The 14609-nt window shown below is 43.0% G+C and overlaps 1 protein-coding gene across 11 annotated transcripts in view; it reads left to right on the top strand.

Moving 5' to 3' along the window:
- Positions 1-14609, top strand: part of RBFOX1 (RNA binding protein, fox-1 homolog 1) — a 2271070-nt gene that overhangs the window by 1642741 nt on the left and 613720 nt on the right. The window lies entirely within an intron of this gene.

The raw sequence follows: 14609 nt of genomic DNA, 5'->3' as shown, positions 1-14609 counted from the left end.
GCTACTGCCACCTGGGATGCTCTGCCATCATTGGTCCTTAGGGAGCATGAACATTCTCCTGGGACCCAGTTGTCGGAGTTTCAAAGAGCCTCAGACTACTTCTTGGGCAGCAGCATAGAGAGAACAAGGAGAGATCAGCATTCTAAATCAGAACATTGTTGACTTTGTTTATAGCAAACACATGCATCTATGGAAAAAGTGAAGAGAAATAAGGGGCAGAGATTGGAATGGAATCAAAATTTTAAACAGGGATTATATCATTTGTTTTATCTGCCCAATGTATGTTTCCTAAGGGTCCAAAATATGTCAAATACTAGAAATAAAGAAATAAAAATGCTCTTGTCTTCAAGGACAGGCTGGAGGGGTACCCTTCTAGTTTAATTTAAGGTAAAAATTAAAGTAATGGCTATTTTTATGTAAGCATTAATATCGATGCATGTCATTTATTGAACACTCACGCTGTGCTGTGTGGCATGCTCATGACTTCAATTTTGTGATCTCGTTAAGTCTTATGACAGTTCAGTGATGTGGGGATTATCGTCCCCATTTTATGACTGGTGGCTAGCAAGGTCCCCTAACACACCCAAGATTGCACAGGCCAGATGTAGGACCAGATTTGCCGGCTTTCCTTCCCATCTCTGCACCGACCCCTGTAGCCAGGAGCTGCCTGGATTCGTTGGCAAAGTCCAGCACCACTCACCCACTCGGATGTCTCGTTCAGCTCTGCCTGGACCATGCCCACTCAGGATTTTTCGGAGGAGTTATCCTAAGGAAGGCCAGTGTGTATTCCTAGAAGAAGCCTGGAGTGAAGGAGTGGCCACTGGATGGGCCCCGTGAAAACAACAGACATTCACTTCCTATGGGATGTGCTGCAAGGACAGAGCTGGTTTTACACTTTGAACCCCCTTCCTTTCATCTTGTAGCACAAGCCCCAGGCATGGAAGAAGAGATTCAGCAAATTCAAGCCCTTCCTCGTCAAGGTCTGGTTGTAAATTCTGGGTGAATATAGAGGTGGTGTCCCATCTGTTTCTCTCCCTCTGTCAAAAGAAAAATCAAATGCCATAGTGAATAAGTACCTCATAAAGTCTTTTGCATTAGATGGAGAAGAACCCGGAAGATGGGAGAGAAAAATAAATATCGCCGAGTTTGGCAGGAGGGAGCCTTCTGCGGTGCTTGATATATTCAGACTCTTGATCTGGGTAGTGGTTTCATAGGGGTGTGTGTGTGTGCACATGCATGTGCGCACCCGTATGCGTTTTGTGTGAAACTGTATGCTTGAGATTAGAGCACTTTATGGAATGGCGGTTGTCAGGGGCTGGAGAGAGAAGGGTGTGAGGAGTTCTTGTTTAAGGGAACAGAGCTTCAGTTTTGCAAGATGGGAAAGTTCCAGGGATGGATAGTGATGAGGTTTGCACAACAACGTGAATGTATGTAGAGCAGCTCAACTATACACTTGAACATGGCTAAATGCGTACATCTTTGCTACATATATTTTACAGCCATTCCAAAAAAATCACACTCTTTACTATATCAGTGTTATACCTTAACCACAAAATAAAGTGCAATAAATAAAGCTCCACTTCCCTTTAACCTGGAGAGCCCCTAGAAGGGTGGCATTCATCTTTGATAATGTCATGCGGCATGGACAGGCAGTTGCAGAGCACCTGCCTGCAGTGTCTCAGCAGATGCTTGAACCCTGGGATAAATAGATTACTTCCCTCCAATGCTTTGCTCATCTTTCTGTAGCTTCTTCTGCCACCCAAGTCCTCACAATGAGTAACCTGTCTTTATCCTGGCAGGACTGCCTTCACTATGATTTCAATGCCAAAGAAATGACTATTTGTGTTGAACAAATTTAACAGAGGCTTTGTCGCCAGGACATGTGTATTTTTCTCCCTCGTGTGTGTTAGAAAGTTTGCAGATCCCTGTTTCTCTGGCTACTTAAGCTCTCTGGCCTCTTCAGAGATTCCTCAGTGATGTGCTGTCTTGATGTCTTCTTATCCCGCTCCACGTTCTCTTGGGGTGTGCTCACAGCTTGATTTGGTCCAGCTGCATGGCCGCATTTTGGGATCGGCTATCCTGCCCACCTTTGGTGTTAGGGAATGCTTTGCATCACTGGTGACACTGTGTAGTTCAACCCTCTCCAGCACCACCCAGTCCAGACCTCCATCACTTATTGCATGGAGGATTGCAGCAAGCTCCTGACTGGCCTTCTGCATCATCAGCGGCCAGAGGGACCTTGGAAATAAGCCATTCCCTAGCTGAATTCCCTCAGTGTGTCGCTTCTCATTGATCTTGGAGCAAAGCCCACATCCCACTCTGTGATGATCAAGGCTCTGCAGTAACCGGTTTTTGCCTTGCTTTTCAACCTCAGCTCTTCCCCTCTGGCCTTATTAAGATACAAAACCTGGGTATCATTTCCATTCTTTTACCGGAGTCAGTGTCCTCAACTTTGGCCACTATGACTTTGGCTGCTGCTCCTGGGGTAACCAAAGGGAGGATGAGTCTGGCTTGAGAGAATTCAGCTCCAAGGCTGGAAAAATAAGAGCCCTGATTCCTCACTCATTATTGGAATAAAAGTGGCAGCAGTTTTTACATGGCAGGCAATATTTATGTGCTTATTAATTAATTTGTTCATTGATTCAATACTTATCGAGCACTTCACTGCACCCATGTTCTATATCTCAAACTGGGAGTTGGGCAATTAAGTCTTGGTCTTATTATAATTGTGTATGTTAAATATTTCATAATAATTAATTAAAATAAGCATGCCAGTGACCTTGGTTTTATTAACATGGATGACTTGAGCAGTACCTCCTGCCTGGACAAGACGGTCGTAGACCTACCCTTATTGATTAACTCAGAAGTGTCAAATCATCTCCCTGTCCAGGTCAGTCTTTTTGGCAGCCTAAATATTCCTTGAAGGCCCTAGAGTTTGGGATAACATGGTAGGAATTAATGGAGCTTCCCGCAAAGGGAGAGAGTCTGTGTTTGTCCATGTGGCCAGAGAGGTCAAAATTGGACATGGACAACTGTGTGGTTGTAAGAGGAAGAAAAAATGACCTGATTCTTCCCATGCTGTCTGATCAGTAGCAGCCGTGGTGGCGTGTCTCCGAGGGATGCTGAAGACCCTTTCTGGAGGTCATCCCCTGACGTCCCAGTGCTGTGGACTCTCTTAGTGGAACTTTGGCTTTAGGGTGGGATATTGGAGCTACTGTAAAACTGAAGACTTCTGGCTCAAAATGCATCAGCCTCCTCAGGACCTCCATGCATCAGCCTACTCAGGACCTCCATTCTTGCAGATAATGGTGTCAAGCAAGGGCACTGTAAAAATCATATAAAATAAAGGTCCCAGCACTAATTAAATTAGGTTTCTCCAGTCATTTTTCACATTCAGTTTAGTGTTTAGTAACTCGGCCTTTTAATGAAGACTTTCTTTCATAAAGTTGAAAGTCCAATGCTGCCTGTCCGATATGATCTAATATTTCACAGCAGTCTTCGATTTCTGTAGCAGATTAGAAACCACTTAAACAGATAGGTCACCAGTAGCTTAATCAGTATGGCTTTTAGGCCATTGCTTTGCAATTGACTCCTTAGGGTGTTGAGTTGATAATTGATAAATGGATTGATTGTTTAAAAATAATTCCTCTTTGAGCATGAGAACAAGAAGCTTTAAATATAGCCCCTGTGAAAGCAGCTCCTGGCCTACCAGCCAGGTTGCAGATGGGGAAAAATTGGTTTTGAATTGAATATTCGAGTATGTTTACTTTGTTATTAAAATGATTTAAAATGGAAGTTTTGGGGGGTGGCAGTAAATAGAAAATGTCAGCATGCTCATTTCAAGTAACAAGGTTTGAGGAATTGATTGAATAATCAATTTGGTTATGAGCAGAATTTCAAACATCGAAATAATTTGCTGATACCCCCCTGAGGGGGCAGCCCACTGAATGTTCTGTTCTGTCTGTTTAACCTCTGGACTCCAGAGTAGAGAAATCATCACACAGCCCAAACTTGATTTATGGGGAACAGCTGTCTCCCGCTTGTGTCACAGTGATAGAATGGTTTACTGTCTTGGGTGACTCTCATTCCTGGCAGAGGAGGCACGTGTTCAAAGCAGGTGGGAAGATGAGAGGGTGCAGGCTGAGAAGCGGGAGAGAAAACACTATCCAGGGAGTCTTTTATGCTAACAGAAGCTGAACACACAAAACACACACTAGGTACAAATCCCTTGATCTCTTATAGGCTACTGAGTCTAGACTGTCCCTGGATCCGATGTGTTTCCTTGTTGGCTTTCTTAGAGTTTGTATGATCAGTCAGTTCGTTAACTCAGAGGTGCATAATAAGATGTTCTGTCCTTTGTTTTGAATCAGCGTAATTCTGAATCCAGTCTCCTATCTTACTTGTCAGGCAAAATAATACATTTTCAGCCATCCTACAGCTCACCGTGTTCCTAGGCATGTGCAGAGGTCTAGGAGGTGTGACTTGCACAACACCGAGAAGGCAGTGGGGATGGGTCATGGACCATCTGTTGATAGTGGTTACCAAGGCAACATCTGCTGTGTGGTGCCCCCCTGATTCCTCTTGACTTGGTGGCTCAGTTACTTCTCTGTCATCCTTAAGAACAATGGCTCTGCTTGGAAGCTGCAAACCCTGGCCCTTAGAACTAGCTTTCCTAGGGTCACTGTGCAACTCTCTTCTTCTTGGGACTCAGAGATGTCTGGCCCATTTGTCATCTTCAGAGCGCCTTCTCTCCCATTACCTCTCAAAGGCACTCCCACCACTCTCCCAGTCACCTTTTAAGCTACCTGCTCTAATCTCTCTCATGAATTTCTGATAAAAAAAGTCATAGACTCCAATACCAACAAAACTTAGGCAAGTGGGTGAGTGAGGCCAACATGATGTGATACAGACAAGATGTGTGGGGACCATGGTGAACAGGAGAACATAATTCAAGTTTGAAGATGCTCAGATTTAATTGAAAAAAAGACACCACTCTACTGGTCAAATGAACCAACCCTCTATATATTTCCTTGACTTAGGCTTTAGCTAAAGGAAAGAAAAAAAGTAATTTCAGATGATATCTTTGTATTTCTGTGTGCCAAGAAAAGGATGTGGGGGGAGTGAGTTGGACGTGAAGGTGGAGGAAGAAAGGAGGCAAATATGGAGAGAAAAACACATTAATATTGTCAAACTTTATCTTGCTATGCACATCTTGAAGAGGAGGAAGAGAGTGTGGATTTGCACTGATCTAGTGACCTCTGGCATAAAGAGACTTACTCTTTCCTTTAGTTGATTGCAGTCAAACCATTTGTATGAAACAGCCCCATGCAGGGATGAACTGACTTCAGTGACCGCGTGAGAAGGAGAGGGGATTTTGGAGGAGGTGAGAGATTTCTCTAAGTTGAGATTCAAAGACCAGAGCCCAGTTGGTCTCCACAGCTCACTTGCCCTAAGTTGAAATGAGACTTCTCCCTTTATAGGACACTTGCCTTGTAACTCTCATTATGGAAAAGTGCATTTGGTGAATATAAAATGTAGATAAAGTATGAGATAATCTCTCTCTCTTATCTATCTATCATCAATCTAATCTATCATCTGTCATCTATCAATCAAGTCTGTCATCTTTTTCTATCTTTCTATCATCTATCAATCATAAATCTAATTTATCATCTATAGGTCATCTATCAATCTCGTCTATCATATTTTTCTATCTATCTATTCAATCTCGTCTATCATATTTTTCTATCTATCTATCTATCTATCTATCTATCTATCTTTTCTACTAATGTAGCAATATCTTAATTCAGAGTAGGAGATACTAAAGATAAAATACACATTAAATTTAATTGTGAATGTTCTGTATGAACTCTGTATCTGAAGTGCAGTGTTCAGTGTGTGTGTGTCTGTTCTTACATCCCAGATAAGATCAAGAGGCATCTACAAACATAAGTATCCCCAAGAGCCAGGCCCATAAGCCAAGGAATCCATTTGCCAAGTAACGTCTGGTCTCAGGGACGATTGGGAGCAGTGGAGACTGTGGAAAAATGGAAAGCATTTGCATCTGATGAGGGCAGCTGCTACTCAGCATTAGCCCATTGTCACCACGGTGGAAATACTGATCTTACATTGCTGGAGCATCTAGTAGTTCTAAAGAAATGGTACTTCTAGATTTTCATTGGAAATGTCCTGGTCTCTCAATATTGGCAAATAAGTTACATTAAAAAAAAAAGGCAGGATTAGCCCAAAGAGCATCTTCAGGGTTTTTCCTGCCTATTGATTTGAAACAGCTGTATCACCCATTGGCCTCCACTGCATCCCAAGTGCCGACCCAGAGATTGATACACAGTAGATGCTCAGTAGAGTATCTGTAGAATCAGTGAATATGAACACACATAAATAGTTAAAGAACAAGTGCTCAGTGATGGTTCCCCAAGGTTTTCTATCAGGAAGGGCCTATCTTGTCCTCTGTGCAAATCTAGAATTAGTGGAGATTGTGTGTGGAGCTATCCATTGCCAAAAGCAATGAAGATGATGGACTTCCTGTTTTTCTTGACTGCGTGACAAAGTGTGTCCAGGATGTCTCCAAAGGAGGAGGACCAGCCCTTCTCGTTTGCTTGGAGCTGTCCCAGTTTTAGCTCTGAAAGTCCCACATCTCAGAAAATCCCCAGCTCCTCTCAAACCGGGGACAGTTGGCCACCCTCCTCTCCATCCTTTTGGCTGTGCCTCAGTGGCCTCTAAAATGCCATAGGTCAAGGTGGATGCGCGATGGAGCCTTCGCCAGCTGTTGGCAGCGGTTGTTTTCCTGCCTCCCGGATGAAGCCAGCTTTGAGGATCTCTCCATCACTGTTTGTCTAATGGTATGTCTTGGCATTGGCTCTCCCCAAACCACTCAGCTATTATGCATCTTGATGGCACTGTCGATGGGCTCTTGTAACAGGTGCCCTGCCACCTGCCCAGTGCTGCAGAAGACTCCACCATGTAGCGAATGCATTTTAATTATTTAGGTGACATTTTGCCTTATGTAATTTTAGAGAGAAATGTAAATCAGCCAGGGTCTCAGCCAGTTTCTCTGTGTGATGTGTAGATACATAACTAATGGTCAAAACTCAGGCCTGAGCGAGAGATCATTTTTTTCCCCTCCCTCTCTCCTAATGTACAAGATGTATTTTAATATTAATTCCTCCTTTATCCATATATCAATAATTGAGCACTGCATCAATTAATATGCCGGGCAAATTGCATTCCCCATCCTCTCGTTCGCAATGTATTTCAGTAATGGAGATAATTTTCAAGATAAAGTATACAATTTAAAATGGATTAAAAAGAACAACTAATAAAGGAGAATTGATTCAGGGGAGAAAAAAAATTTCTTGGATGATTTCAGGAAATCTTAAGCTGTGCATCCAAGCCTGTGGCTTGTGTAAGGAGAGTCGGTTGAAATGATCCGGTTGTACACATACTGCAACCTTCCCCCAGTCGGCAATTGCAAAGGATGAGGGAGAAGAAAGCATGCATGCACACACACACAGACACACACACACAGATACACACACAGACACACACACACACACACACACACATCTGGTGTCCTAAGGAGACGTGTGTATCATCTCAGTCCATAGGTTAGAAAGGCTAAACATTTGTGCCAGTAAGTCTTTCTGAGGCTTTCCATTTGCTGGGTTGAGTCGGTGGGGCTTGGTTTTGCTTTTGATTTGCTGAATTGGCACAGCAGCCTCAACGGCCCATCCTCCGTCCCCCCTTCCTGCCCATTCCCGCACACACCCTGGCTGAGAGCCCTGCGCCGCGATGGGCAGGCGGCAGCTGCAGCGTGGGCAGCAGGCAGCCTCCAAGCCCGCAATGACACGACGGGGTCGGTAGATGGCTGTAGACAAGTGTGCTGAGCTGTGTGCGCTAACAGCAATGAGTCTGGGGAGGCCTTGACCGGACTGGATGCTGCTTTTATCTGAAGTACATTTAAAGAGATAAAGGGGAAGCCGGGTTACTGCACATGTTCTTTTCTCTGCGGCTGGAGCTTTACTTTGAGCTTAAAAAAAAAAAAAAAAAAAAAAAAATCTCAGATGCTGGCCTCCCAGAGTCAGCGGCTCTGTGCAGATGTGCCTGTCTCCAGAGGATCGGCTGCCTTCCTGTAAATTCCACCAGTGGGGACTTCCGTGACCCTCCCACCAGCCATCAGGAAATGGTGTAGCACCCGCCTGGTTAGGATTACACCATCGCTGTTGTTATTACTCCTACAAGCATCATCAGGGTTTGTGGTCGTCACTCTTGCTGGCTGCCTAAAGTGTGTCTGGATTTTTGCTCATTAAGGAGCCACACCAGGAATTTGTGACCAAAGCAGCCTTGACAGGAAAGAGAGGAAAAGCAAGAGTTAGGAAGAGAGAGAGAGAGAGAGAGAGGGAGGCAGCCTGAAGCAAGTCACATCACACTCAATGCCACTGAAGGAATGCTATCCTCATAAACTCATAAACAAGCACACCAAACCTTAAGGACTTGACAGGAAAAGGCAAGATTTTCTACCCACTGGTTTCAGTTTTTCTTCCAGACACTCTGGGTGAAGTAAGGAGACTTCTGTTTGCTGACAGAGAGCCTTGATTTCTCTTTCAAGATGATGATGTATTTGTGGGTAGGTAGCCTCTCTCTCTCTCTCTCTCTCTCTCTCCCCCTCCTCTCTCTTTCTCTCTCTCTCTCATTCTCTCTGATTAATAAATTGACTTCGGGGATAAAGATTGCAGCCCAGAGTAATCGCATTTTGTGTAAGGTGATTATGCTTGTGGCAGAATAATCTTGCACTGCTACACTACATGTGCCTGCGTTTCCAGTGGGAGTTTAGGCAGGACCTGCTTCATTAGCATTAAGCTGCAGTTTTATTTGCAGTTGTAAAAAGGAAACAAAAAAAAAAAAAAAAGAGAGAGAGAGAGAGATGGGGGAGATGCATGGTTTTCTCTTTTCTTGAAACACTGTGATGGTCATTCAGCAAGAAATTTTTTTTTTATTTAAATAAAGAAAAGGTCTGGAAAAGCTGATCCAGGCATGAGTCAAATTCTGCCTCACTTGTAGCTTAAGAAGAATGAATTGTTCTGAGTGGTGGTGGTTCTTGTTTGTTTGTTTTGTTTTCTCTCACAAGTGACTACTTATTTGTCATTTGGGGGCCGAGTGTCGGAGATGCGAGCTGAGTTTCTTATTCTCCTTCACCAGGTGTGTGTTGTGTGTGTGCATTTTACAGGATTGGTCTGGTAACAGATTTCCCTTGTAACCTGTTCTGGCTTACTGATAAATATTATTTAGTTATTGTTTGTTTCCTTGTTTGTTTTCAGGAGATAGCATTCAAATAAAAGCGCTGAAGTGGTAACCTGTCGTTTCGATTTCCACTGTTGCACTGTCAAGGCAATTTTAAAAAACAGAAATCTAGCATGAAAGGCTTAGAAAAATGTCTCAATCATGTTTGGTTTGTGGGGGACACATCCACATCCTAGTTGGGTTTTGCCACTGAAGGAGTCGTGTGCCTTTATCAGCCAAAGACCTGGCTCTGTGATTTCATGTGAAAGACGGGATGCTCCCTGCGGTTTGAAGGGAGGGAGGCATTTGCTACATAAAACGTGCTTCTCTTTTTCGTCAGTATCATCATCGTTGTTGTTTTTTGTTGTTCAGCGTACTTGGGAAAAACCTCTCCTTATTTTCCTCCCTCGGATCGTTCTTCTAGTTCAACTCAGATCCGTGAACTTATCGCTCTGGGGGAAAAAAGCCTCTGTGTTCAAAACCTCTGTTCTTTGACCTCTGCTGGTGTCTCCGCTTTAGCCCTCAGTGAGCAGTGCCACGTCGACCTTTTTTTTTTTTTTTTCCTCTCCCCCTCCTCTGTTCCTGTGTACATTTTCTTTTACTGTGACTTTAGCTCCATTTCCACCTGGTTTATTTCTACCTGATTCAATATCATGAATTCCACCAGTGGGGGACAGGCTATCTTGCTCATGATTTTGTTTCATTTCAGGGCAAGTTTTCATCTTTAAACTTGCTTGTCATGAAAGAGGTGTTTGGAAATACAGAATCACGAGAAGCATAAACTTCGCATAAACTTTGTAGAGACAGTTTTACCAAAAAATGCTGAATTCTCATGTCATTTCTTTTTAACAGTAGAGGTGGAAACAATTAAAATTTTGAATGTTTACAAATGCTGATTTTTAAGCACGAAGAATATTTGTCACGTAGGATCATGGCAGAATGGAAGTAACTGCTGGTGTTTGAGAGAAAGGAGTCTTATGTTGGTTTTTTATTTTGTGAGTGGATCCTGGCTAATTGTAAACAAATTTCAATATTTTTAAGCAGTGGGGAGTAACAGTTTGCCAGATACAATTTTTCTCTGAGTTGCTAAGAGGTGCCCCTTGATTTTATTTATGAAGTTTGCTGGCTCTTAGACCTGTGCATCTTTGCAACTCCCAGCAGAGGGGAAGACACTACATGTTCCAGGCCCTCTCCCAGGCCCTGAAAGCTTGCTAACCTGATTCCTGGTAATTACTCCTTGACCTGCAAAAGCTGCATCCCTCAATTTCTATTTTCTTCGTTCTGACCAATGCTTTTTTAGTGCTGTATGTTTTTATTAACTGCATTTATCAAACTGAAAAAAAAAACAAAAACGGTTACTATCTCTTTGCCTTGTGTGCGAGTATTCTTTTACAAGTTCAATTCCAGTTTTGGTTTTTTTTTTGTTTGTTTGTTTTTTGGTTTGCATTCAAAAAAATGGCAGACTTGAAATTGGAACAGCTGGATCCATGCTGTTTAAGGAGATATGAATTAGTGAGCTGGCATTAACACTGTGGGGTTGGAGGGTTTTTCTCATTCTTTCTTCTTCTTCTTCTTCTTTTTTTTAAATGCAGAGGTTCTGCCGTTGCTTTCTAGTCTGTAAATAAAGATACTCTAAATGAAGCTGATATCTCTTTTAAGGAGCTCGTCTTGCTTTAGGAAAATGAGTCTCGGCTATATCCATGTATGAAAATAGTGTTTGCTGTTCTCTCATGGATGTAAAAATGGAAATGAAGAGACTTGGAAATCCGGTTAAACAGATTCCATATTCAGTTTATTCCCGTCCTTGTTTCTGAAATTTGTCAAGTAGGCTCTTTTCATGCACCTGTGTTAATAGCACAGGATTTCAGTGAGGACACTTTTAGGCTGGAAACTTTTTGCTGTGGGGGGGTGTGGGAGCAGGGGAGAGAGTCTTCTCGCTTCCCCTCTGTCGCCACTCAGGTCTTGTAGTACATTGGGTTGTCTCCTCAGGATGAGAAAGGCAGTGGGATGCTTAGCCATGGTCCTAATTAAAATCACAGTGAAGTGCCTAGATGCCAGTCTGATAATATAATTGCAGACGGACACCCCTGAAATCTTTTAGCCCCATCTAACATTTGTATAGTTTTTCCTTGGATTCCTCTTGGAAGCTTTTTTCCTACACACACACACACACAAAAAAAAAAAAACCACGTTATTTTCATTGTGCTTCATTTCCCCTGGGTGAGGACAGCTTGGTGTACAGGGGAAAGCAAGTTGAGTTCCCTGGCACCCTCTGTTAACTTCTCAGCAGTTTTGATCCACTAAACTCGGGTACCATGGAAGAGAGAAACAGCGTCCCCTGGGGGCTCCCTGAGAAAGCAGAGAAGTCACTTTTCCCAAGGCCTTCATCTATGTGGGGTACTGGTTTACCCATGCCCTAGAATAAGATAAAGCCCTCTTGGACTGCACAACTGTGGCTATTTAATTCCATCAGCATCAGTCTTTCTGGGGATACAGTTGAGCTGTGCAGAACACACTGACAATCCACACTTGTTCATCTAATTTGGAGATAAGACACCACTCTCCCTAATCCCCCATGTCCTGGACCAAATGGTCTCCGGCTTAAACTCCACTGCAGTGAGTGTTCATTTTTTGACTCTGGAATCTTTTAATTTCTCTCTGCTTCTTTTCTCTCTTAAAATAGAGAACCATTTCCATTTTATTATTCCTACGCAAACATTCTCATTTGTGTACCAAGATCTCTTCCTCACTTCTTTTTACTCATGGTTAAAACACTGAAATCTTGATTTTAACTTTCTTATCATTGCATAGCTCCCCCCATCCTTTTATACACAGAGGTTTAAACACATGTCTCCTAGCTTAAAATGGCAGAAATATAGCAACAAGTGGAGAATTTCTGAGTGATTTTGTAAAGACAGGGGAGGGATACAGTCACTCCAATAGGCAGCATCACTGCTCTTGCCAAGGCAGTTCAATCACTTTAAAAACAAACCAACAAACAAACGAACAAACAAAAACTCATCCTTCTTTCTCCAGGATCCTGGCAGTCCTGTCTCTCCCACTGTGCCTAACCCTTGGCAAAAACTTCATCAACCAGAATAATCTATTGTCAGTCTGCTCTGAGGAAACTCGTGAAGTAGCTGAGCACACCTGCAGCCTACTTTTTGCATTCGCATCTCATCCTGGGTGCTTGGGACCCTCCTCTGGATTCTCCACTTTCTTTCCTGAATGCCCGAAATTTTTCTGCTTTATGCTCTGCATTCTAGCCTTTCACTGATGACAGATGCTTAACTTATAGTTTCTACATGGAGTAGAGTTTACGCATAAATTATAGATATAAATGGTAGTGACTGGATCATCATGCCAATTTTATTTAAACCCTTTTAAGGTAGAAACATCCCTTCCCTTTATTGTACATTCACCTTCCTCCTTTATTTCGAGCAACACACATGCCCTTTGTAGTCAGATTAGTCCACGAGAAGAGAATAAATGTCATGACCTCTCCTCCCACCTAAGATACATACCTAAATATTAACCCTAGTTAAGTTCTTATAGCTCTTTTTCTAACACATACATATACATGCATATGCTTATGGTCTCACTATGGAGACAGCATTGATTGTAAGGATTAAAAGCCATGCTATTGATTTATTAAGAGGGTTTGCAGCTATTTGCTAGTTTGTTTCTGCTTTGAGTGTATGTGTGTGGTTCTGTGAAGAAGCCCAAATGCTCCTGTATTAAAATGTCCTATCCATTGCAAAATGTATTTCAAGTTCAGATACATTGAAACTGAAGAGGGAAAACAAGAAAGCCTCTGAGAGGGGATATTTGATTGGAAAAAAAAACGAGATCACAGTTTTAGAACCTGGCGTTTTGTAACCCGCTTTTGTCGCTTAACATTTTGTGCCATAAACTGTTTTCCACACCTGTGTGGTTAATACTTGCCTAGATGGTATTCCAGCGTATGAATATGCCCTCACGTAGCCCGTGCTTGACCTGTGGCTGATTGTTGCTGCTGATAAAAATCTTTGCCAATACCTAGCATGGTGTTAACATATTCATTAAGCCAACACACATTTAGTCTGTTGATGATTTATTCAGCTTCTGTTGAACGCGCATGGTATACCAGTCATGGTACTGAGCTTTGGGGAGTGTACAGGTGAGTAAACAGTGTGCTGAAAACGGAGAGTTGATTGTTGACCTCAATCACCTGTTGACTGCAATTCACAAACGGGCTAATCCTTTGTTTCCGCTTCAGATATTTGCTCCTTTTGGCCCAATCTTACCTCAGAGCCTCTTCTTTTATTGTGGTTCCTCGTTCTGTTTTGCTGCACCAGAGACCCGAGGATGGTCTCTCTTATTTAAGTTGGTTGTGCTGTTGGATGATTCCTTGTTGTGGGAATTTGGGGCTAGAGACTGCTCATGGACCCTAGAGGAGTCGTGCTGTGGTTGTTCTTGCTGTGGCCGTTGTCATTGCTGTTGGAAGGAGTTCAGTGCTCTACGCTGCAGCGGAGGGTCTCCATGTTTTTATGACTGGACTGCTTTGTAGCAAAATGCTTCAGGAATACAAAGATGACTCATTTTCCCCCAGTGAATTCTGATTCCGTAATTCATCTCTACTGACCTGATCAGTTCACCGAGCACCCATTTGGTCACCTATATCCGTATATTTTAGGGGCTGAGACAAATGGCCCCTGCCACCTCTGATTACTAGGATAAAGGTACTCACCCCTTAGCTTCCCGGACTGTAATTCATCCTGGAAGCCTGGCTACAGTCTGCATATCACCAGGGGCAGCTCAGAGCTCCAGGCATTCTCCACTCTCCCAGACGTTCTAACAGCCACTCTCTTCCTCCAAACCCAGTCCCACTTCCTGTTCTACATTCCAAGAAAGGAACATCTGTCATGTTGCTTCAAGATAATTATTCCACCTTTGCAAAGGACTCCTTTTCTAGCACCTTGAAGTCGGAGGGACTCAGTTCAGATTCTCCTCTGGTAGAAGAAGACTGATTGGCCCTTAGCAACCTCTCCACCTTCCAGAGGATGGGAGGAAACGTGGGTGGCTGGAGCATTAGTGAAGAGGAGCTCATTGATGACTTAAGTTTTCTCTCCCTCTGGCTTAACCATTCATGGCCTCTATGCACGGCAGACTCTCTCTGGCCAAGGAGTAATACATTATTTTCCGCTTGAGCACCCAGAAGCCATTGATGTAAATTGATCAGCACTTTTTTTTTTTGTATTTTTCTGAAATTCTGTTTACACACCCATTCCTCTTTGTCTGTACAGTGATTTGTATCATAAAGCCCCATCCATTTT

The sequence above is a fragment of the Sus scrofa genome, chromosome 3, assembly GCF_000003025.6.
Source record: "Sus scrofa isolate TJ Tabasco breed Duroc chromosome 3, Sscrofa11.1, whole genome shotgun sequence".
Classification (NCBI taxonomy): domain Eukaryota; kingdom Metazoa; phylum Chordata; class Mammalia; order Artiodactyla; family Suidae; genus Sus; species Sus scrofa.
This window is presented reverse-complemented; position numbering and strand designations above follow the sequence as displayed.